The following is a 25,717-nucleotide window of genomic DNA, read 5'->3' on the forward strand; positions in this document are numbered from 1 at the left end:
TCCCACCAGCTGGATAAAAGAGTTTCCATTGCTCCTTTCCCTTGCAATAATATTGTTCCAACTTTTTAATTGTTGCCAGTCTAGTGAGTATGAAATCATATATTATAATAGTTCATTTTTATATTCTAATTTTCAGTGAAGTTATGCATTTTCATGTGTTAGTGAGTCATTTCTGTTTCTTCCATGAGATGTATTTATGACTTTTTCACGTTTTTCTTTTGTATTCAAAGATTGCATTAATAATTCATAAATATTTTCTTCTTATGTCCTGGATATTAATCTCTTGTCGGTGTTGCAAATGTCATCTTTCTGTTTGAGACTTTTTGTTTCATTCTTGTCTTTTGATAAAGAAAATTTCTTAATTTTAGTATAGTTGCATTTGTCATTTTTTGTTCATGAATTATGTTTTTTAAAATTTAGTTTAAGAAATCCTTTCTTCTCTTAATGTCTTAAAGATATTAAATAGAATCTTTAATCCACCTGTAATTGATTGAATATTATGTGAAGTAGAGGTCTAATTTCATTTTTTTCCATTTGGACAACTAGTTAACCTGGGACCATTTAATGAAAATCCCCCCTTTCCCCAGGGATCAAATATGTCATAAATGGTGTGGATCTGTTTCTGAGCTCTTTGGTTCATTGGCCAATTTGTCTGTAGCTTTAACATTCTTGTTTTGTCTGTTCATTCAGCACTTATTATTGAGTGCCTGGTACATGGCAGGTACTTTTCCAGATGCTTGAGATAACAGTGAACAAAACAAAGATTCTTGCCTGTGGAGCATGTATTTTAATACAGGGATACAGGCCATAAACAACAAATATTAAAGTAAGTTATATAGTATGTTAATAGTTGATAAATCATATTCTCCCCTCTCAGAATAAAAGGAAAATTAAAGCAAAGGATTGAGATGGACAAGGCGGGGGAAGGGTTGCAGGATAGAGTAGGCTCATCGATAGGGCAGGTGCCCTCATCTTGTTTTCTTCAGGGGTATGTTGTTTATTGTATGCTGTATGATTCCCCATAAAAGTTTCAGCGTTAGCTTATCTGGATTCATGAAAAAAGTAGATTATTTAACACGCATAATTGGCAAAGTCTCAAATAGTGACTGCACTCTTTTGTTGTCGTTGGTAAGTCTCTTTCATTTCTGCTTTTGGAGGTTAGTTTTAGTTGGTATAGGGTTGAACACTGACAGTTACTTTCTGCCCCTGGAAAACATCGTTCCACTGTTTTTTTTGGCTTCTGTGGTTGCTGCCAAGACGTCAGCTGTTAGTGTACTTACAACTCCTTTGTAGTTGATCTGGTTTTCTCTAGTTGTTTTTAAATTCTTTTGTCTTCTTTTTCCTTGTGAAGTTTCACTATGATGTGTATGGATGTGTGTTTTTGTTTTTCAGATTTATCCTGTTTGAGATTTGTTGGATATGAAGTTCGATTACTTTTGCTAATTCTGGAAAACTTACAGTAGTTAAGTTTTAACTTTATTAAATATATCTTTAAATATAAAATATCTTTAAATATTTTGTCTTCACTATTACCTTTCTGAAACTTGGACTAGATATGTGTTAGACCATTTACCCCTGACTTCATTACTCTTTAATCACATATTCTTATATTTTGCACCTCTTAATTTCTATGGGCTGCATCTGGATGATTTCTTCAAATCTTATTTCCACTTCATGAATATTTTCTCCAGCAATGTCTAATATGCTAGTATACATATTCATTATTCTATTTTTCCCTTTGTTCTATATAAGACCAGCTTCATCATGTGTATGGTTTTTTTGTTTGTTTTTAAAGCTTCTTAAAAATTTCTTTAACACGTGAAACAGTTATTTCACACTCTCAGTTTTCACATTCTAATATGTGATATCTTTTAAGACTTGATTCTGTTGTTTCTGCAGTCTCACAGCCTCATTCAGTGTGCTTTGTGAGTTGGTTTTTTCTTTTTCTTTTTTTTTTTAAGCTATGTCCTTTAGAATTCTGCAGGAATATTTGTGTGTCTTTCTTTTCCTGCCAGCCGTTTGGGAGCATTACTACCCAGAATCACTTTAAATTCTCAGCTTCTGCATTTGGAATCCAGGAGGGATGTGTTCAGTCATGACCCCCCACTCCTTTCACCTATTGCTGGCGTCGTGATAGTCGAGTTGACTTGCTGCTCTCTTCCACATGGTGAATGTATTTTTCAGCAGTGTTGCGATGATCGTATAGATTTCTTTATGTCCTAGCTTTTTGAGCATATCTACTATGAGCGTCCAGTATAAACTCTTTATTTTCAACATTCCCTAGGGTTTGTTTCCTTTCTCCCATGTCCTGTGCACGTGAATAACGTCCATATTACTAAGTTTCCTCATAAACTCTCAGAATAAAATCAGGCTTTAGTGCTTACTAATTTCCTGGGTCCATCTTTCACTTTGATTTCAGCCTCCATGGATTCTTTCTTATCTTTGATTCATAGCTTTCGTTTTTTAATTGAAAAATGTTATCTGGCTTTGTTATGTTTCTCATTAAGAGTTTCGTTCATCTTACTGGAAGTTGAAGTTTCAAGTTCATCATTAACAATTTTTAAGATTCTTTTAAAGCACTTGTTAAGATTCTTGAAGGATGTTTTCTAATTTAACTCGTGATTGTATCACTCTAGTTCTTTGATTTAGAGGTTGCTTGGGTATATAAATTGAATTTATGAAAATTCTTGCAACACATAATTTTAGGGAGGAAAAATGTCACAGATGAGAAGTAGTGGCTATTGGAAAAAGATGTCCACTGAAATTTAAGAGTCAAATTTGAGGTCTCTTAACCTTGACAGAATAAGTAGGAGGCTGTCATTTTTCAAGCAGATAGAAAAATGAATACACTGTAGCGTGTACAGGACACTCAGAATCTCCTGAGAATTATGATTATTTCTAATTCATAAATTATTGTATGCATATTCTATAAAAATAGAAACTCTTTTGGTAAATATATTTGCAATTAAGACTTCTAAACTCAGCCGCTCTGCCTTGCTGTGTCAGCATATGACTAGGCTGCAGACAGATCTCCTTGCAACCTTTTAAATGAGTGCAGTTTGAGGTGCTGAATTCTAATATGAGAAGCATGTTGGCATTTAGGGAATAGTGAAGTATTAGTGAAGAAAAATCATTTTTCAAAATACTATTTTTTGTATCCCTGATTGTGTGTACTTACTTATGGCTAGGACCTATATTTAAATTATCATTAAAAAAATTTTTTTTAGCTGGCCTAAGTATTTCTCAGAAACTGGAGTTAAATGAATATATTATTTTATAGAAAGGTAAGTAAATTGTCACTGAGTGTTTCTGGAAGTAGTAGTGGTTTCTGCTAATGGAGAGATTGAGAATTGGTGCATGAAGAATGAAATAAATTGGTATTTATCTTTCTGATAACTGTGTTGTTTCATTGAAAACACTGTTTGATGTGAGATTTGGTGATGTCATAGTCCCGTTTTGTTACTTTCTCTTTTCTGATTTTCCTACTAAATAAATATAAATAGGAAAGGAATCATCTTATTATTAAATCCATCCCTCCAGTAGAAAAGAAGCAATTGAAGCCAGTGTCCCCTTGATATTTTGCAGAAAGTAAACCTTTCTGGTACAGCTGAGATTTTCTATTGTGACTGGGACTCAAGCTTTTGAAAAGTGAGCCTGGGTGAACTGCCTTAATCAGCCAAAGTATGCACATGCATGTATGATTAATGGGGTGAATGTGATGAAAGCATGTAAAAGGCTGATGAAGTTGCTGCATTTGGTGATCCTGGCTCAGCAGGAAGTTGCTGATATAAGTGTGTGTCACGAGCTCATTGTATTTGCTTAATTCCAGTAGGCAGTGCTGGGAGATTTTCCCAGTCTCTGTTTGGGTGCATTGCTCTTTATCTTCATCATCTAAGCAACCGCTGACCAAATGCTGAAATACATGACTCCACCTATGAGTTTGCATACTTTGTGAGCTGGGGCAGGGACTGTGCCTGATGTGTCTTTCATGTTTTGCATGATGTCTTACTGAGCTCCACACATGGTATATGCTGTCTTTGTATATCGGTAGCTTGATCACTATCACTGTCTGGCAAATTGCACTGTGTGCTATTCAAACAATCGTATTGTTACCATCTGGTGAAGTAAGAGAAACAAGTACAGAAGTACTGTTGGTCTCCTCGCTTCTACAGTAAAGAGTTGAAGTATGCTTGCGTTTGGTTATTAAATTGTGTTTATTTTTCTGATAGGAATTTTCCTTGGAGTTGGGGAAATGCTCCTAAAGGTCAGAAAAACTTGAGTAATGCAGAGTTCCCAAATGGAATGCAGTGATCTAAACCATTAGAAAACGAAGCATGGTGACTGACCCTACTTTTATCCAGCGTGCTCCCTTATTTCCCACTTATTCATCTTGGTGGGACGCATACTTCCCTCCTGCTTTTCCTCCTCGGTCCCCAATAGAGAGATTAGTGAACAGGAACAGGAAATATTTCAAGTCTGCCTGCCCATGTGATTTTGCTATTTGTGAGCTCTGGAAGAGTGTGGTAAGAAGTAACTATGCCCCCCCGCCACTAGTCCAAGTGACTTTCTCCAAAGCTTTGAAAGTACTAGAATATCAGGAGAATATTAGAACATTATAAGACTATAATAGAACAGACTAGAATAGGATAGAATAGAATTTAACTAACATCTTGTCAGCATGACTGATAAATAAGCATTGTACCAAGCTAGATTCTGAATTTTAAAAATGTTTTATAGATTTTTATTCTAAAATTAACTTTAGGGCCGGCCCTGTGGCTTGGTGGTTAAGTGCGCGCGCTGCGATGCTGGCGGCCCGGGTTCGGATCCCGGGTGCGCATAGAGGCACCACTTCTCCGTCCATCCTGAGGCCGAGTCCCACATACAGCAACTAGAAGGATGTGCAGCTATGACATACAACTGTCTACTGGGGCTTTGGGGGGAAAAAATTAAATAAATAAAATCTTTAAAATTAACTTTAAAACTACATTCCTTGGTAGTTATTTTCCCTGTCAAACTATTTGATATTGCCATTAAATATTTTACACAGTTAAATAGATTAGCGAGCTTAGCTCTATGTCATTATTTATAAACAGACACATTGCCGTAAAATGCTCATTATCAACCGGCCACCATAACAATCTCAACAAAAAGAACAAAAACCCTTGAATCAAACATTTACCTATCCCTTTTTTAAATAGGGGGTTTTGATTTAAGTTGGAGTATGAAATTGTTACAACTCCCACAGTGTGATATAGGAGAGGAATTAGAAAGGAAATAACAATAGTGTCTTGCAGCTGCCCCTTAACACGTTTAGGACGTTTTGTACTTTTTTAGATTCTTGTAACAAGTTTTGCTTGGCAAAAACTCTTTGCCATTTTGGGGACTGTTTTCTTCAGTTGTGTTTTAGTGATGGCTCTGCTTTTAAATTCCAGTGGAGTACAGTGCTCTTTAATTTTCATAATTGCAATTATGCAAAATATTATCAATATGCATGCATATAGGTAAGACTACTTAAGGCTTGTTACAGCTTCCTACGATAATACGTGAAGATAATTTTATGATAAAGCATATGATGATTGTGATTGCCTTTTGTCCAGTATTTTAAATGTCCTTATTGGAAAAGAGAACAGTCATACTTCTTCCAGAATACAAATTTGGATAAGATGATAAACATTAAGCAAAACTTTTATCAGTGTTGCTATTTAAATACTGAAAAAAAAATCCATATACACAATAAGCTACTTTAAGCAGTGGATTTCTAGGGATTAGTGTATTTCCCAAGAGGTTAAGGCACTATGTCTCTGGTCTCAGTCTTAATGTGCTTGAGACATGCAATAATTCTGCAGAAATGCAATGCTCTGGAGTGTCTTGTTTCTTAATTATAAAAGCATTCTAATCATTCCATTTTAAGAGCTAACTTATTTAAGTTTTAAAGGCTCAGTAACTCAGCTAAAATTTCTTGAGATGGAATGGGGATTATTGAATATTATTCTGTCACTAATGAAGAGGAACCCACTATAATCTGATTTGATGTCTTAATAATAAAAGTTAACATGCTTTCAGGTCCTAAGTCATTATATGGTATTTCTCAATTATTTATCTTTATTCTTACCAAAAATTAATGTCTTGGAGTTCTTTGGTTTGTTTGATTTTCAAAATATGCAAGAATTTGCTAGAATGAGTTTCCTACTTTTTGCTCTTTGGCATTATTTTTGGTGTTCTATTTTCTTTGTAACCACATTTTTTTCCACCATTATCATTATGGGCATCCAATCATTTATCAAATTTCATTAAGTATTACTATGTCCTAGGGCCGATTTGAACAAAATAAGTTGCATAATGTTAAGAGACTGAGAGAGGGACAGTTGGGTAAGTTATTGACTGTAGTGCTGTGAAACCTCCATAATAACGAAATAGAGAGGGGATTTTGTCATCACACAAAAGGATATCTCAGTCAGCCTGAGGGGTCAGGGAAGGCATCTTGGTGGACGTCACATTTGGGCTGAGTTGGGTATAACAATTTAGCATTGGCCAGATGAAGCCTGGATGTGTGAAAAAGCTAGGACAGAAGAGTAGGCAGGGGTGGGCATTTGGGGCCAAGAGTTCAGCACACTACAGTCATCGTTAGGTCTTCACTCAGTGCTGTGCTTGTGTTACAAAGAATAAATCAGACTTAAGGAAGCTGGAAATGAGTGTCAGTATCAGAACTTCTTGGATACACAAGTCAGCAAACCGAAGGACAAACTGACAACGTAACAAATAACTACATGAGTGATGAGTGCACTTGGAGAGAAACAAATAAGAACAGCTTGAAGATTTTCAATCATTTTTCCCACAGATATTAACTGAGTGCTTTTTATGCACTAAGCGTGGTGCTGGAAGCTGAGGAGACAGTAATGAGCAGAGTAAATATGATCTGTACTCACATGGGCCTCAGTCTAGCAGGAGAAACACATTTAAATAAATCATCGCACAAATAAATGTGCAAAGACAAGTTGTAAATGCTAGTTAGAAAGGTGAAGGATTTGAGAGACAGAGGATAGAGAAGTCTTATTTCCGTATAGGCAGGGGTCAAACAAGCATGTTAGAGGAAGGGATATTATGATGAGACCTGAAAGAAGAGATGGGGATGGCAGTGAAAAGCAGTGGTACAGCATTCTAGGTGGAGAGGAGGGAGCGCGTGTGAAGATCTTGAAGTAGAACAGAGCTTGGAAGGAACCAAAAGAAACTCTGAGAATGAAGTAAGGCAGACAGGGGAAGCAAAGATGCACGACGAGGCTAGGGAGGGAGAGCTGGAAAAGAACTCAGGGGTCAAGAAACTGCAGACTAAGAGTAAATTGGGACAAGGAAGGTGCAGAGCCCACTCTTCTTAGGTCTGTGTGGAAGTGGTGCAGTTCAGTCAGAGCTCGGGGGGGGGGTTCTTTCTTCCTTCATTGCTTTTTTCAAGGACTTTCTTTAATGTAGTAAGGAAGATGGACAGGTGAAGAAGATGTGATGACAGGAATCTGTACTAAGAGTGCAGGTTAGAAGAAGAACCTATCAAGGATTTTCCTGAGAAAATGGAAGGAATCTAGTTTGGAATAGGAGGGGGTATGATAAGGAAGGAAGTCTAGACAACCTGCTGAAAGACAGTGACAACGAAGAAGAAAATGGAGATTTGCAATAGAAGATTCTGGAGGACTCTAATGATGGTGCCATCGTTTTCTACCAAGAATAGATGTCAGTGTACTTTGGTGAATATTTCATAGTGAAAACATAATGCTGGACACATAGCGAACATTCAGTAACTTTCAGAATGGTCATATCCTCGAGACATAGAGCTAAATGTCTCCCAAACATTCTATTCAAAAGGATGAATACTAGAAATATTAGAGAATATTCAAAATTCAAAATAAAAAGAATATTTTCTCTGATTATAAAGGTATGTAGACTTCTAAGATTTCAGGTCAGACAAATGTATATACAGCTGCATGTTGCCCATGGTGGGATAATTTGATGACTTTCTTTGAACAATTTTGGTCCTCTTCCCCTCCCCCCGCCTTAAATTTAAAATGAATCTGCCACTCATCAGTTATTGCTAAACAGTCAGCAAAACTCAAAATATTATCTATTTTTGCATCACTATTGCAGTGCTGCATATCAGTCCCTTGGTGAACTGTCAGGACTTTGTTTTCCACTTTCTTCACTTAATGTCACTGACAAGCTTCATGAAGACACGGCTTTCTTCATCAGTTCCTGACGTTGCACCGTGCATTTTAGGGGAGAGCCTCCTCGTCAGAAAATAACTCTTACTCCTGAGAATGAAGACTGTGTCTCTCTCACACTCTTGCTACCTTTATGAGTTGTTCTATTTGGAAAAGAGTTCACCCCAAGAATTCTCCCAAGAGAGAAGGAGTGAGGCAAACATAACCCCCAACAGATCCTTAGTCATCCGAGGAGAGGAGGGTTGATGTGAACACTTGCTGTCTCGGATCTGTGTTTTGATATAACCCCCAATGGAATTCATCTGTGTTCATAGCTGATAACTTTATATTAACTTATAAATGGAGCTAATAGTATATTAATAACTTTAATGGAAGCTATTTAATCAATCATTTTATCAAATAAGTTATTAACACCATCATATTAACCTGTTAGTTTTTGTCATATGGTAAAATCTTTCAAGTAGCAGAGAATCACTTCGATTTAAAACACATTTATTTTGATCTCAATTAGAATTTTTAAAAACAATTTTGGGTTTCAGAGTATTTATGGCTTTTAACCTTCACAAGATCATGTATCATTTCTGTGTTTCTGATATTCTACATGGTTTTTCTCGTAGTATTTGAGAGAAAACTGAAAGTCTCTATGCACTTTTTCTGTTCCCAAATTTCAGTGAAAATTGGAATGTAAAATCTTAAATGTGAAGTAAATACTGTTTATATAGGATTTTTGTTAAAAATGACATGCTTCGAGGTAGAAAGTATTTGTGACATTTAAAGGCAAAATAGCTAATTCCTTATTTTTTTCTGAAGTGAGCAGAATATGGGTACTGATAGCTATTATGAAAACATAGTGATATTCCTAAATATTTAACTGTAAGAAGTATGTACTGTTCCATTGTGAATAGAAGTTTTGTAAATCAAAACCAGAAACTTTTTATTACACACATTTTGGGGATAGAAAACATGGTATATTTTTAGAAATTGATGAGAATAGCCATATGCCTCAACATCAAGGTCTGTGGTTCACGAAGCTAAAAGATTTAAAAGAAATGTGAAGGTTAATACAATAAGAACACTCTCCACCATTTATAAAGATCAGACATGCCTACAGAGAACATTACCATCTGTAAGATTGGGGAACCTCAGATGTGGTGGCTTAAAATATGTATATTTTCTGACATATGGGTAGAATGCTATCATTTCTTAGGAGTGAACTTAAGTCCTGACATTCACTTAAATGCTAATTTAATTTTGGTGCTGGGATAGCAAAGGCTTCCCCATTTCATGGTAGTTGAGTTATCCTAGGATTCTGATGAGTGATTGGGAATAAAAAGGGCCTCCCTCTGAAGCCTGGGCAGTGATGAGACATTAGATAAATTCCCAGCAGTAACAAATCTAGAAAGAAAACCTCTTGAGCATAATCCACAGCAAAACCTGGAACCCTCTTGCTTTTAGGAATTTCCTGGTGGCCTTAGGGAGGATATTAATGGAACTCTTTAGGCTTAACCTTGTTAAGAGACTGTTATGCAGCCCTTGTTGTTTCTACTTTAAAGTCAGGAATTTTAAGTAGATTAGAATGAAGAACAGTGCAGTGCAGCGTAAAGTTGACATTATACTGTTAATAACATTCAACTACATTATTAATTTCTACTAGAAGTCGCTTTTAAAATAATCAGGATTAACTGTAGGAATAAGGATTATTTTCCCCCTCTTTGCTTCTTTATCTGAAGAATAATTCATTACAATTAAGAATACCTTATAAAAACAAAAAGGGAACGTAGCCATAAAAACTTGTTATATTAATGACTGGTTGTATTAATGTGCTATAGCTGTCTAATTCTTTCTTCCAACAGGGAGGAAAAAAAAATCAAAGGAAATTGTTTCCATTCAAATTGTTGAGCTTTTTGTGCTGTTGAGTACCAGTGTGTTAGAGGACAGTGTTTGGCATGATTACCAAGAGTGGGTTAAAATCAAGGGGTGCTGGTTTGCTCTCCCTCGCTCGCTCGCTTGCTCTCTCTCGCTCTCTTCTGGTGAAAGAGCCATTTGAGAAAGCGTACAGGCAGTATGGCCTGGACTCAGAAGCAGAGAGGCTGGCAGATGGTACCGCAGGATGGAGAGACTGCTGGCAGATGGCATGGATTATTTGAGCAACAAAGACACTTTTGGCTACAAATGCTAAGAGGTGGAAAGAAAGAAGAAGACAACTTCTCCAGGGTTGCCAGCTTATATCCAGAAAACGTTTTGGCAGAGTGGAGACTGATAAAAGATATTCAGTTGTTAACTGCAAGGAAAGCAAAGAGTTGTTATTAAGTTTCATAAAGTGGGCTCCCTCTGGTGTGATTGGAACCTAGTTTCATATAGAAGAGCCCTTTAGAGATCATCTAAACCAACCAAGCTGACTGAATGGACACATTCTGTTTTTATTAACTCTTCAAAACTTTATTTTTAAAAAGTGTAATCCACTTTCCTTTTAATAAGGTTTTAATCAAGCTTGATTGATGACTCCGTTTCCCTGGCTTCCTGCTGTGTAGTCTAATTGTAGTTTTACATTGTAGGCATTAGCGGTGGCTCTTGTTTGTCAACTGCAGGTGTCCTTCAGCTGTGTTGGGCGTGCTAAAGTAATGTGTGGTCGAGTCAGGTTTGGCTCATGTGACATAGAGACCTAGAGCTTCATCAGCCAAGGGTGTACCTAATTGTGTCACTGAATTACTTGGGGGTTACAGTCATTACCACATGTGTCACATTTGTTTTCTGGAGCCTCTGATGCCACCTGTAACAAATAACCATTTAGTTCCTAATGATTTCATTGGGGCTGTTACAATTTTTCATTTATAGATTTTTCACCTCTTGCTACCTAATATCTCTCCCTCATATGCCTCCTGTTAAATACAGCGTTTCCAGAATTAATTTAGATAACTTTTACCTAATAACTTTTATTCACAAGCAGCATTTTAAACTGAACTCAGTTGTTCTAAAATAATTATTTTCATATGTCAAGAAAATATTTAGAAATGTTTAAAATCGAATTTAAAATTGAAACACATTAGTAGAAATAGAAAAACCAATTCCATATACATATTCCTGGTAATTATTTCTCCCTAGCTCACTGAAGTTTAAACTTTTAGTATCTCAATTATTCAGAAAACTGCTCTGATTCTGGACATAATTGAAAGTGTTACTGAACTGAGATCAAAGAGATAAGTAAGATATATTCAGAATGATGTCACCAGAGGTGCCTCTGAGCCACCAAAATTACCGTCATAATGATTATTTAACTTTCGAGAAGCCGTCTCTTAGAGCATTTGGCCTCTTACCTTACACAGTATTCTTTCAGTCTTTGTGATCTGAGTTCCTAGTCTAGAGAAGACCAGAAGCATCTGAGTGGAATTAGAGCTAAAGAGGAGGCGTGGGGACATGAAGGCCCAGCAGTAGCTTAACATAAGGGAGAACCCACGAAAGCTGCTCAGTGACTGAAGAGTGAAATGATGGCTGCAAGAATTCAGGGGAGCAAACTTATTTCAATAGGCTGTGATTAAGACGTTTAGAAGAAATCTCTCCAAAATATGGTCAAATTTTTTGGCACTTAAAGAGCAAACATTAATTTTCTGGAAAATTTGCTGATTTAGAAACTTTTATTCCATAGTTAATCTTAGATAAAGAGAGTTTAAATCATATGGATTTTTTTAAACCTATAAATAGTTTCCATAAAGTGGGAAATTGTATTTTAAGTCTTGGCTTAGAGGACAATGCTTTTATAGTCTACATAGAGTATCCACTCCCAGAGGTATTGTTTCTTCCTCATCATCCTCATTTTGGTAATGACAGTGGCAGTGGTGGTAATAGAATGGGAACCTCTCGGTCACGCAAGCCAGGCAGCCCTCTTTCTGCCTTAGTCTTAGGCAGGCCATGTTACTTTATCTCCCTGGACCTCCATTTTCTCATTAAAAAAATAAAGGAGTTGGTTTTTAATGTCCGTCCTTTTATTAATATCTGAAGCTTTTCCTGTCACTCCAGGGTACCACTTATAAAAAGGAGGAAGAATTGGTATTGATTATTTTGAAGGCATGCAAAAGGAAAGCAAGATCCAGAAAGCATACGCTAAAGATGCTTGATTATCAAGCATTTTGGATCTTATTCCAAATTTACAAATAGACTCCTTTGCATTTCAATACCGATTTCTTCCTCTGTGAAATGAGAGAGCTGTTTCAACTGGATGAAATCTATAAGGTTTTTATTGTCTCAAAGACTGAATGATTTTTAGTTAAATTCATGATTTCCTGTCCTTTTACTTCTAGAAAAGGAACACTTCATTAGGTCAGTCACCTAAGAACCTCCCAGTGGGACACTCTCATCTGTTCTTGTACCAGAGCCCCACCTCTCCGTCACCCCTTTGTTCCCTCTGCCACTATGATAAATTTTAAGTCTTTACATTCTGGGCAGCGAGACATGGAGCCTGCCTTATTTATCACTGCGTCTCCAACTTCTAGCCAAATACTTGTTCAATGAATTAATGTAAACATTTCTAGCCATGACTTGACTCCCAGTGCTTCATCTACCACTTGAGTCGCCATCCTTCTGTCACTTCCTCACACTGGGGAAGATTCTTACCCCTTCGCCACCATGGCTTGAGACCCTGACAACCCCTGCTTTTATAGCAAGGCAGGCATCGGGGTGCAGGAGAGCCCCTCATTCTCATTGTCAGGCCTTAGGAATTGGAATTTTCAATCTGTTTTCCCAAAGAAGCAATGTTTAAAATTGTTAGCTTTGGTATTTTAATATAGACACAGTGTGAGTTAGAAAATTTTTGTTACCTGGCTAAGGAATCTAGTCATCGTTTACAACACAGTATTGTTTCTCTGGGAATATATATTCTGGGTTCCAAGTAACTGATTGGCAAATGAACTTTTGCAAGGCAACCCATTTGTAAATTGGGGATGGCCTTTTGGCAATAGGTATAGAAAGGTCCATTGGGATAAGTATGGTGTTGAGGTACGTGAAACTTGTGCATCAAAGAGAACTTTGTAGCTGTGACAAAAGAAGAGAGTATTCCCAAACCAGCCATTGGCTTTTCCCGCATGTACAGACTTTCACTTAAGCAAACCTTTCCAGAACACATCCACTACAAGAGCAAAGTGAAGTTGAATTTTGTAGAAATTGAATTTGAATAAGGGCTCCATTATTACGAACTGTGCCAATCCCCACTGTTTACAGTTCAAGAGAGATTTTAGGTGGATTATTTTCATTTAAGCTGTCATCATGATTTGATTTTCCATGGGGTGCTCCTTTCATTTTGATAGTGCTTCACTGGGGAAATCTTCTGATAGCAAATAGACTGCTTCCTGTTCTATTTTTATACCTCTGCTTCTCTGTGTCTTGAAGTTGCATCGTCTTTTCCCTGGACTACTATAGTCTGGTCCTCAGTCACCCCTGTGCTTCCATCGCTGAGGTCTGCCTCCCACCTTCGAATGTCAACTCTGATGGGGGACGTTGTCTGATTCGCATACCATCGTATCCCTGGTGGCTGAGAACAGAATCCGGCACATAATAGAAACTCAAGTATATAAGAGAGTGAATTAAGTGAGTGCTTTGGATATTGATTATATAGGTCGAGATTTCTCAATTGTGGCACTATTGACATTTCGGATTGTAATTTGGATAATTCTTCATGGTGGGGGAGCTGTCCTGAGCATTGTATGATGTTTAGCAGATTCCTGGCCTCTATCCACTAGATGCCAGTAGCATTCTCCCAACGTGACGATAAAGAAATGTTACCAGATGTTGACCATGGTTGAGAAACACTGAACTAGTGGAAGAAGAGTGAATCCCAATCTTAGTATGTTAGAGTAGTGAGAGTCAGAAAGATACAAAGAATCCAGTTCCACAGTTTTGAGCTGTGTGATCCCACATTTTTGTTGCTTAATCTTGGCACCTTGGTTGTGAGAGTTATCGTGAGAATTAAATGGCTCTAGATATCTTGACCAGTGTGAAGGCCTTGCTTTCTAGACAGATCCTGCTTGTGGCCAGAAATAGCCTCCCCATCCTCCAGGTGTCCCCGCTCACCCTCATCGTGTATCTTTAGTGAGGGCTTGTACCAGATCATCATGCTGCCCTGTGTAGCAAAGACGTTCTTCCAGATGCCCAGTATTCCTAGCATTTTGCTCTGTTGTTTCATTTTGCTGTTAATTGATTGGCCATTACTTGTAGCCGTAGGAGGATGAGTGAATTCCAAGATGTAACATGATGTCATGCTAACAGTGAAATAGATTCAGGAAGTGGAAAGTTTATTTCCATCAGTTATTGACCACGTGACTCTGATTGCTGTATGTTCTGATTGCTTATTCTCTGTGAGCTGTGGTTGTGAGTTATTGTGAGGCTGAGATGAAGCTATGTAAATGAAACACTAAGAGCTGGGCACACAGGTGGTGCTTAAAACAAGTGAGCTCTCTTCCCTCCCCTTTCTTAAATTTCGCACACCATTTGTGTGTGTGTGTGTGTGTATACATATTCCTACCTCCATCCATCCATAAATATATGGATAATCATTCAATAATTAATATATTCATTGGAAAAAATTTATTGACCACCTATTTATTAGGTGCTGGCCCTGTTCTTGATGCTGGAAATGGAGCACTGAAAACATAGTATGATCAATGGTAATCATTCAAGTGGTGAAGGTTTTAGATTATGTTCTCCCCTGAGTTGTACACAGGGTAAAAAATATATTGAGAAAGAACGCTATGAACAGTCAGTTTGGGAGTGTGATCATCTGAACTATTGTATCATTAAAAAAAAGTTTTTTCTTGTCAGAACAGCATTGCCCCACCATATGCTAAAGGGCATGTTTATTTTTCAGAAAAAACAAATGCAAAAATTGAAAGCCTGAAACATTGAACAGATAAATTTTGGGTTTCTGACCCAGACAAATCAGAGTGGTTTAAGCATTAAAAAAACAACTTTTCAGTTTGATTCTCCCTTTGGTTTATTGTGCTTCTGTATGTCCTGAACACTCAAATTAGGGTTGGAGGTCTACATTGGTGGTGAGGTACATTTCTGTATTTTCTGGAAATATTTGTGTCTCTTCCTGTCTAAGAATATCTGGATTGCACTGAATTTCCTCTCAGGGAGATGGGTGAAAATAACTTTGCAAAACCTGACTGCACCATCCCTAAGCACCATTACAACATGCTTAATGGGCTGTAATAGTATTTTTATTATCTTATAACTTTGGCTCCCTTAATGTGTTTGAAGGTCTTTAAAAAGCACCTTTGAGCATTGTTCCGTGTGCTTTGTGTCCCCTGAATAAATATTATACCCCTATTGACTTTTTAATTTTGAAATTTGATAACAGTAATGAAAGAGATATCCCTGACCATTTTATATGTTTTGCCACTTCATTTCACATAGCTTCTTTGAGTTTCCAGGGATGTATTTAGCAGACAGTTGTCTGTTTTGAATGAGTGTTATTTGGTTATTAAAAAAAAAAGAAGAAGAAAAGGAAAATCCCACCACTGCTCTAGTGATCTTTAACTTGTGCTATGAGGCACACTGGAAGTGTTTGAGAAGTTGAACCGACTAACCTAGACACTGTGCCATCAAAGGCCTACGAGAGGAAGGGCGTCTTGGACTGGCCAGGCAAGAGAACTGGTTTTAGAGAGATGGAGTTGGGCCTGAAGGGATGAGTGCTCCTGGAGGGAAACATGCTGGGTACCATCCTGGTTAAAGCGTGGACATTGTGGAAAACATCTCCACATGTCACTCACTTCTGGGTGGTGATGGGCTTATGTGAATGACTTCACATGGGTCTCTACCCAGCTCAGTTCTTAGCCCTTTCCATGGCCTTGGTCCAACTGGGCTCCACAGATGTAAAGGGATTGTGCTTAACTGCCAGGGGATCTGACATACTTTGTTGAGAAAAGTTTAAATCAAACTACCTATAAATAGTATTATTGAGAACTTACAATGAGCCAAAGATAGTACTCAATGTTTTAAGAGTTTTATTTAATTTAGCCTTCATAATACTTCCTCTTGTTTAATATTAGTGACATTATTATCTTCACTTTATAAATGGGGGGCTGAGATTTATAGGGATTAAGTAATTTACAGTCTCAGTGTCTTGAAACGGTGGAGCTGAGGTAGAGGATGCAGAATGTAATAGACAAGGTTTAAAAATTATCTACAGTCATGCTTTAGTCATAGAATTTTAAATGTGGAAAACCCTTGGAAATCATCCAGCCTTCCCCCACACACATACACTACCAATATTTCATATGAGGAGGACCCTGAAACCCTGAGGAGTTTCTGAGTTTTCCTTTAACATACTCTGATCAAGCTCTGTTACTTTACAACTTCCTGGACAGGCTTTTGCTTACTGAATTCTATCTTAATATTGCTTTATGGTAAGTATTTTGGCTTTAGACAGGCTGTGGATGAAGTGTACTGAATTGGTAATTTGGAGTTTCTTAATCTGCTGAGCTGAGATGGGTGGCACAGGGCAGGGGCTGAGGTGGGGCTGGTGGAGGTGAAGTGGTCTGTCCAGACCCTGCATTTATGATGGAGATCCACGCAGTGATGATTAGATGGAAAGAGGATGTGACTGCTGGCTGCCAGTTAGTATTTAAAAGCCAACAAGAAAGAATCAGAGTATGTATCTATCCATCCACCTATCTACGAAATATGAAGATCATCCTAGAAAGGTAAAAGGAGATATTGTCTGTATCTGACCACTGTGATACATACTTTTTAGGCTGCTGATGTTGATGTATTTTTTTCTCTTAAAGATTTTTGTGGCTACTAATTATCTGCTTTTTACACTGATCAAATGTGATTTGTGAAGGCGAAGAGGCATTATATGATATGATTTGTATGAGACCCTACACCACTGTTAGAGATGAGTCTTTTTGGTCTCTTTGGTTCGTTTGATTGTTTTTCAAAGAGTCTCATTTAAAAAATTCTGTAGTGGGGCCCAGGAGTGCTCATTTGCTCCCTGCATCCCACGGCAGGAGATTTTGATGTGAGTGGTTCATCACCAAACTTGGACAAATGCTGAATTACGGGGGGGATTGCGCTTCTGATCTTTCTAAGATAAAGATCCCTCTAAACATCCTTCATGTAAAAAAGAACTACTTAGCTCATTTGGCCAGGGGTAATTTCTATTTTTTTGCCGAATACAAAATTGCAGCCTTAGGGCTGAATTTGTCTTTATAGAGACTATATTTAGGAATACCTAGAAACTTAAGAAAACAAAATATTCTGATAGCTTCTTTGATGTGGTATGAGGTTTTCTTTTTAATACAGGCAGTTTTTGTTGGCTGTGATTCTTTTTATCCAGTCTTATAACATTGGACTGAGACAGGGAGGTGATTAACATTTTTCTTTTCTAGGATCAAAGAATACGGAAAATGGTAAGAGAAAGCAAAACTATATGGGCATTTAGTCTTATTTCTGCCTTTAACTTCTCTGTGCTCCCTTCCCTTGCTCCTCAAGTGTTTTGAAATTATGTCTTAAAGATACACGTGGTATTTTTAATGTTTAGTTCATACTTAAATATCCAAGTGCCCCTTTCTGCATAATGGCTATAGATAAATAATATCCAGTCAGTTCCCTCTTTTCTGCTCTTTTAGCCATTGGTTAGCATGGGGTTTTCTGTTAGAGCCCCAGCTAACATGACAGTGGGTGCAGAAGCCACTGCTTCTCCTTCCTTTCACACCTACCGAAGCACCTGGGAAAATGAGTCTTCTCTTTTCTACAGGTGACCCTCTTCTCTCTCTAGTTCTCCTTTCCAAGGCCCTCAAAATGAGCACTTTCACTGAGGTGGCAGAGAAAGTCCTGTTAGATTGAGAAGCAAGTAAATTTAAGTATCCTGTCAGGCGCCAAGCCAAATAAAGTGCTAAGCATGACAATTAATTGGATAACTACCAAAATACGTCTTACCGTAACTGTAATTCAGAATATCCCTAGCTAAAGTTAAAAAATGGTATTAATTAATTTGGATGTTTCTAAGGGTGCTCACCAGATGTCTGCACTGTTTGCTTGCTGGGTTTTGGTGTTGCAGGCGAGGATCCTCACAGCCAGCAAGGAGGGAGGTGGCCTTGTCTCCATGTCATAGGTGAGAAGAATGAAGGGCACCCAACCTGTCTGTTTATATCCAAAACTATGGATTTCTGATGACTCAACACTACCTCTGAGTGAGTCAGGGTGATGATGTCACTGATAATAGAACTATGATTTCTATCCTGAAGGGTTTATATTCCAGCAAGAGACAGAAGCCACACACACAAATCCCAGGGCTTGTACTTTTTACAAGTGAGCAATGTAGATAAATGCCGTGGGCATTTTGAGGAATGAGACAATATGCTGGGCTCGGGTCGTCATGAAACATGTCGTTGTGGAAGTAAGAATTGAAATGAGTTTGAAGGACAGGGAGGGTCTTGTTGGTCAACAGAAATGAAGAGGACATTCCAGGTATGGAATATACTTCAACCACGGCAGAGACAGAGTTGATCGAGGCTGAAAGACAGGCCTGTAATTGGAGATCAGAAGAGACTCTGGGTGACCTGTGAATGCCAGGCTGCAGTGGGAGCGTTTTCGTGTTGTTGAACAAGTGTCAGTCGTGAGGAATATTAGAATTAACCATGAGAAAGTGTGCATGTCAGAACTGAGAGTGAGGATATTGGAGGTTTGGTGAGGCCAATTGGAGACTATTGCTATAATCTAGACTTGAGATGAAAAAAGGTGACTTTGGGTGGTAGCATAGAAAATAGACAAAAAGAGATTTGAAAGATGAATGATAGAGTTGAGTGGCTCACCAGTGCCAGAGAGACTGGTCAAGCATAACAGAGACGCTGCCACACAGAAGTGAAATTAAATACATACAGACGTACGTTCATACATACATGCAAAAGCATTTAATTTTTACCAAAATGTTTGTCTTGCTTATCTACCAAGTGTAAGAAGCATGTCAGTGGAATTAAAGCTTAGAGAAGAGTGGAAACGATTTGACTAGAAATTGTGATGATACCTGCGTCTTAGTGTGCCTGTAGTTGTTTATATGGCCCTGTTAGTAGCTCCAGCTGGAACTTGCCTGAAAGCACTGCCCCACTTGGTACGGACATTAGAGGCCAGAGCTGTCCTAGCTGATTAGGGTCATCTGATCACTTTCCTAAATAAAATAGGAAGATGTACACCCATGTTGAGGAGTTTTCAAGAATAAAAAATAATTAAAAATACTCTTTTATATAGTGCTGTATAAAATAACTTAGAGATTTTGTTGCACTTCAATTGCATAAAAATGATACACAAAAAGTGAGTGAGTTTTTAAAGTGAAGAAAGAAGCATACAGAATGTTTCCTTTGTGTCTTTCGAATATTTTATTTGGAATCTAACTAGTCAAATTGGGTTAAATACCAATTTGTTTTGGTTTCAGGAATTTTTGTTTGTTTTGAGCTCCTCAGTAAAAATGATATTTAGAGAAATGTGGAATTGCCTGTTTTCGTATTAAAGAAATATTTGTAGGTTGTTCATGAATTGTAATTATGTTTTTACATAAACTCCTTTTGGAGGCTTTGTATGAATTTCCTTTTGATTTATTGTAGACTATAAACAACTCAAAACAGATTCTATTGTTTGAATAAAAAAACACTAATCATGTCATATTTCTGCATCATATCCTGATTTATCCTTCAGTTTTAACTTTAGAAGTGGCTTCCTCTTTGTTTTCCTGATCTCAAGGCAGAATTCAGAACACTCAGAACAATGTGTGGGACAGGAGAACATTTTCAATGGAAAAAAAAGTTCAGTTGTAATCTTTTCTCACATATGTGTTCTATTTTAAAAAAATGAAGTGCTAAAAAAGTAAATAATGATATGGATGATTTCTTTATTTAGAAAATCAACTGTCAATTATCTAATGAATATTCTTTTTAATCAGTGTTAATTGACAAATTTCCTGCACTTATAAACTCAGGGCTTGCATAATGGATTCCTTTTGACTGTTCCTGATTTGCCTTTTGTGTTGTGGTGTAATTCTGTGCTATTCCCTAAATTCCCTAGTCTGGAGCTAGAGGGAGCTGTGAGATCTTCTCTAAGTGCTCAGCAGTCCGGGGGCCCTTCTTCACATCTACTTGGGACAATAGTACCTATCGGCCACCTTTGAAGCCTTCCTGCCCCTTTACTCTTAAAGAGAGTGTAGAAGAGACAGTCTGGACTTTTAAAACACCATCCTTAAAATGGACACATCATTCCACAGTTCTCTAATTATCTTTGGTTACTGAGCAGCTAAAACAAACAAATATAAAAACTCCCAAAACCAAAACCAAAACCAAAACACATATACGAGCTACAGATATATCTGCCCTTCACATTCAAAGCTAGATTAAATGTTCTGTCATTAAAAATACATTTATTTTTTTTCTTTTCCAAAAGAGTGTAATGCTCTGAGAAGTCCATAAAATACAGAAAGTAATGGAGAAGAAACATATGGTAATTGTTTCAGGACTCATCTGCCAAATTTATACACACACACGTTTGATAGATTAGATAGAGATAGATGTAAGTATATACATAACATGTGTAGTATACACATATATATAATTATAGAAGAATGTGGAAAGTATTTCACAAAGAAGGGTTAAAAGTTTTACCTAAAAGCTTTGGTTAGAATTTAGAGATAAGTGACTTTCAGTTTCCCTGAGCGAGGGATGGTTTAGAAAGTCTCACTGGTGAATCCCATCCACGCCTACAGAACGCGCTGGGGGAAAAGTGCTGTTAGCTTGTGTGTGCTGGTTTTGTTTTTCTCTCAGCGCTCTATGGGGCCAGCTGTGTGAGTCTCGCCACTAGTTACTCTGTGTGTTCAAGTCCTGAGAAATCTGCCCAGACTGCTGTCCTGCTGCCCAGTGTCTGTTAGGACAGGAGCTGTGGAAGATCAGCTGCTTACTCTGGAAACTAGCGGTCATAAACTCTTCTGTGTGCCTCTCATTGATTAGCTCTAGCTCTGTGCTACTCAGATATTGGGATAATTGTCTGGATGATTTTCATTTACCTAATCGGGCAAATACTACTGAAATCAAATACTTCTTTGAGTCTGCACTATCTTTGTCTTGTTTTTTAAGTCCTTCGTAGACTCTAACCTAAGTCTCTTATTGGGAATTGCATCTCCTGAAACTTCATTCCCCTCTATGTTCTCCTATTTGCTTTTACATCTGGAGGAGTAAACAGTGTTTCAAACAGTTTGTAGATGCTGTGAGGGAGTAGAAGGTGGTTCTTGGTTTGGCTTTAGTGAGGACTTCACTCTAAGAATATTTTATGTAGCTAGCTAGCTATTAGATAACAAATAAATAGATATATTATAACAATGAATAATTATAAAATAATAAATAAATAATAAAAATTAATTAGTAGATAAATAGAGGTCTTAGATCTGAAAGACCTGAGCAGCTAAAATATGCTTGACAAGGGTTACACTAAAGCTAATAGCCTGTACGGGCAGAATCTTACCCAAGACCTTCTTGCTTGTTGTTTACACACAATTGACTGGGCTTCGTCATCAGTGCCTTTCCCTAAAGAAGGCTCGAAGGCCATTCAGTCCCTATAGCGAGACGTGGTGCATATGGCAGAGTCCCATTTTAACAGAGGAGGCCACTCCAGCTCAGAGGGCCCGAGCCCTCAGTCTGAAATCAGTCAGCTAAGTAAAGTGGGGGACTTAACTCAGTGCTCTGATTATCCAGTCAGCGCTTTCCCCAGCCATCCATTATTCATTTGTCCAGCCAGACACCCCACCGCCCATCCACAACACTTTCTGAAGTCCATATTTTGTGCCAGACACTCTTTAAGTTGCTGAGCATTCAATGGTAAATGACACCGATGAGGTCTGCCTGTGAAGGGAGACAGACAGTAAACAAGTTGGAAAAATAAAACAAAAACAAAACATTATAAAATTATAATGTGCTAATAAAGGAAAAAACACAGGATGATGTGTGAGAGAGTGACTAAAACAACATCAGGTATGTGGGTCACAGAGTGTCTCTCTGCAGAAGTCACGTCGGAGTCCACATTATGATTCTAGAAGGAAATAGAAAGAAAAGGTCGTAGGCAGCTGGCAGAGAGAGGCAGGCCAGGAAAACAAGCAAAGCAGATGGAAATACAGTAAAATACAGCTGCGCGTGTAGGAGCTCACGGTACAGAGACAATAAACAGTGCTTCTAACAAAACCACCTCTCAAGATCGCCCTGCGTTACGGCTGAGTACTCGGATGTGCACGATGATTAAAATGAGTTATACAGAACAAGATGAAATATGTACTTTCTGTTTCAAAAAGTAAGCACTTGCAAGGATTTTTAGAAAAAATAATATATTTAGAATAAATACGTTTTGGTGCTTAAAAAGAATAAAAAAATCATTCATATAAAGTTCACCTCAAGAGAAGACTATGATACTGAAGATGACAGAGAAAGGAGAGCTAACTGCAACATTTATATCTCCCAGTTTTTAAAGGGCATCCAGGATATATGGATGTATGGAGGGGGTAAGATTTTTTTGTTGTTATTGTTATGAAATTAAAGTATAATTAACATACAGTAAATGTCACAGATTTTAAATGAACAGTTCGATAAGTTTTACCAAATGTAATCACTGTGTAACCACCACTCAAATAAAGAATGTAGAACTTTTCCATCACTCTAGTAAATTGCCATGTCTTGCTTTTCAGTCAATTCTCCCCATCCCTGGGAGCAACCGCTGCTCTGATTTCTGTCACCCTAGCTTAGTTCTAGAACTTCATATCAATGAAATCATAATTTGTATTCTTTGAGTCTTGGCTTCTATCATCCCACATAATGTTTGTGAAATTCACCTATATACTTGTATGCATCAGTGGGTTATTCCTTTTTTATTGCAGAATAATATTCCATTGTATGAATATACTACTGTTTATTCATTCTCCTCCTTAGCTGTTCTACTTGTTGTGAAGTGATATCTCGTGGTGTTTTTAGTTTATATTTCCTTTACAATTAATGATATTTGATCTTTTCTGTGATTTTAAAAGTTTATTTAATCTATACTTTTTTAACAGTTTTACTAAGATATAACTCACATCTCGTAAAGTTCACTCATTTGAAGTGTGTAATTCAGTGATTTTTTAGTATCTTTAGAGTTGCGCAACCATCACCAAAATCTAATTTTAGAACATTTTCATCACCTCAAAAGGAAATGTTGCACCTGTGAGCAGTCACTCCCTGTTCCCAATCTCTATATTTTAAAATGTGCTTTATGATTTTATATATTCTTTGTCAAAGTCCTAGTAAATAGCTCTGTTGGCTTTATGTCTGTCCACATTCAACACGAAGGTGGCATATTTCCCTCTAATTTCTTCTTTTCAAATTTCTTTGCAGAGTGTCTTGTGCAAATGTTTAGCAGAGTGCTCTCAAACGTGAATGCATTCAGATCACTTAAGGATCTTGTTGGGATGCAGATTCTGATCAGGCAGGTCTGGAGTCGGGCTGAGATTCTGCATTTTCATTTTGTTTTTTTTTTTTACTAAAGTACGGTTGACATACAATATTGTATTCGTTTTGGGTGTATAACAGTGATTAGACATTTATTGGACATTAACAGTGATTATACATTACAAAATGATCACCCTATTAAAACTAGTAAACACCTGTCATCAAAGTTATTACAATATTGTTGACTATATTCTCTATGCTGTATATTACATCCCTGTGATTTATTAATTTTATGGCTGGAAGTTTGTACCTCTTAATCCTTTTCACTTATTTTGCCCTTCCCCACACCTACCTTCCCTTTGGCAACCACTAATTTGTTCTCTGTATCTATGAGTCTGTTTCTCTTTTGTTTTGTTTTTTTAGATTACACATATAAGTGAAATCAAACAGTACTCTTCATTCTCTCTCTGACTTATTTCACTTAGCATAATACATTCTTGTCGCAAGTGGCAGAATTGCATTGTTTTTTATGGCTGAGTAATATTCCATTGTGTGTGTGTGTGTGTGTGTGTACACTGCATCTTCTTTATCCATTCATCTATTGATGGATACTGAGATTGCTCCATATCTTGGCTGTTATAAATAATGCTGCAATGAACATAGGGGTGCCTATATCTTTTTGAATTAGTGTTTCTGTTTTCTTCAGATAAATACCCAGAAGTGGAATAGCTGGATCGTATGGTAGTTCTATTTTTAATTTTTTGATGAACCTTCATACTGTTTTCTATAGTGGTTGCACCAGTTTACATCCCCACCAGCAGTGCACGAGGGTTCCCTTTTCTCCACATCCTTGCCAACACTTGTTATTTGTTGTCCTTTTGATAATAGCCGTCCTCACAGGTGTGAGGTAGTTGCTCATTGTGGTTTTGATTTGCATTTCCCTGATGATTAGTGACATTGAGCATCTTTTCCTATGTCTGTTGGCCATCTGTATGTCTTCTTTGGAAAAATGTTTATTCAGGTCCTCTGCCCATTTCTTAATTGGATTTCTTTTTTATATTGAGTTGTATGAGTTCTCTATTTATTTTGGATATTAACCCCTTATTGGATATATTGTTTGCAAATATCTTCTCTCATTCAGTAGGCTGCTTTTTCATTTAGTTGATGGTTTCCTTTGCTGTGCAAAAGGTTTTTAGTTTGATGTAGTCCTATTTGTTTATTTTTGCTTTTGTTGCCCTTGCCTGAGGAGACAGATCCAAAAAAATGTCACTAAGAGTTTGCTGCCTATGTTTTCTTCTAGGAGTTTTATGGTTTCAGGTCTTACATTTAAGTCTTTTTGAGATTCTGCATTTCTAACAAGGGGTCACATGTTGCCCATGCTGCAGGTCCCTGGGGCCACTTTGAGCTGCATGGTAAGAGATTTTGGTTGGCATGGACTCAGAGAGGGACAGTGTGAGAGAGACTGTATTTTTGTTATCACATTTTTTATCTGATGATTCATATGCAGATGACATTTTTATTCTCAGAGTTTTTAATCCATTTTCAGTTTTTAAAAAGTTCATCACATCTCTTTGTAGGTATGTAAAAAGCGAATGGACTTTAAGAATTTTAAAGGTAGGATTAGGAAGGAGGCCTTAAAAATCTTACAGCCTGTCACTAGTTTGTCGACAGCCCACAAAGGACCCTGCTGAAGAATGAACAAGAAACAGCTGTTCAAGGAGAATCCTTTAGGGTCCCTGTGGGGACTAGATGACTAAGGGAAGGATTTTTTCAACGCCCTTTCAGAGCCTTTTCTCAGTGTTTGGAACCACTCCTTTACTGGCCTCTCTCAGAACTTTTTGAGGCTCTGAGGTGAGGAGGGAATTGTACTCAGATTTGGAGCCAGTTGGGTGATGTTGGCCTGGGCCTCTGGAAACAGAGCAATATCCGTCCCACCTCAGTCAGTGGATTATTAGTTAAATAGTGAACAAAAGGAAAACACTATACTTAATAAGTGCATTAAAAGCGTTAAGTTTGGCTTAAATATTTTTTCTCATAAAGTGCAATAATCCGGGGGCTCATTGACAGAGCCCCCTT

General features: G+C 37.5%; 1 protein-coding gene and 1 non-coding gene across 2 annotated transcripts in view; both read left to right on the top strand.

Annotated features, from left to right (window-relative positions):
- The window catches only part of PARD3B (par-3 family cell polarity regulator beta), a 929,552-nt gene that overhangs the window by 250,962 nt on the left and 652,873 nt on the right, over positions 1-25,717 (top strand). The window lies entirely within an intron of this gene.
- LOC147916358 (small nucleolar RNA SNORD36) lies at positions 16,952-17,023 on the top strand. The gene has a single exon (XR_015553279.1). It is a non-coding gene; the product is annotated as a small nucleolar RNA SNORD36 (small nucleolar RNA).

Source organism: Ceratotherium simum, chromosome 9, assembly GCF_057802395.1.
Source record: "Ceratotherium simum simum isolate JZ-2026a chromosome 9, ASM5780239v1, whole genome shotgun sequence".
NCBI classification, from domain to species: Eukaryota; Metazoa; Chordata; class Mammalia; order Perissodactyla; family Rhinocerotidae; genus Ceratotherium; species Ceratotherium simum.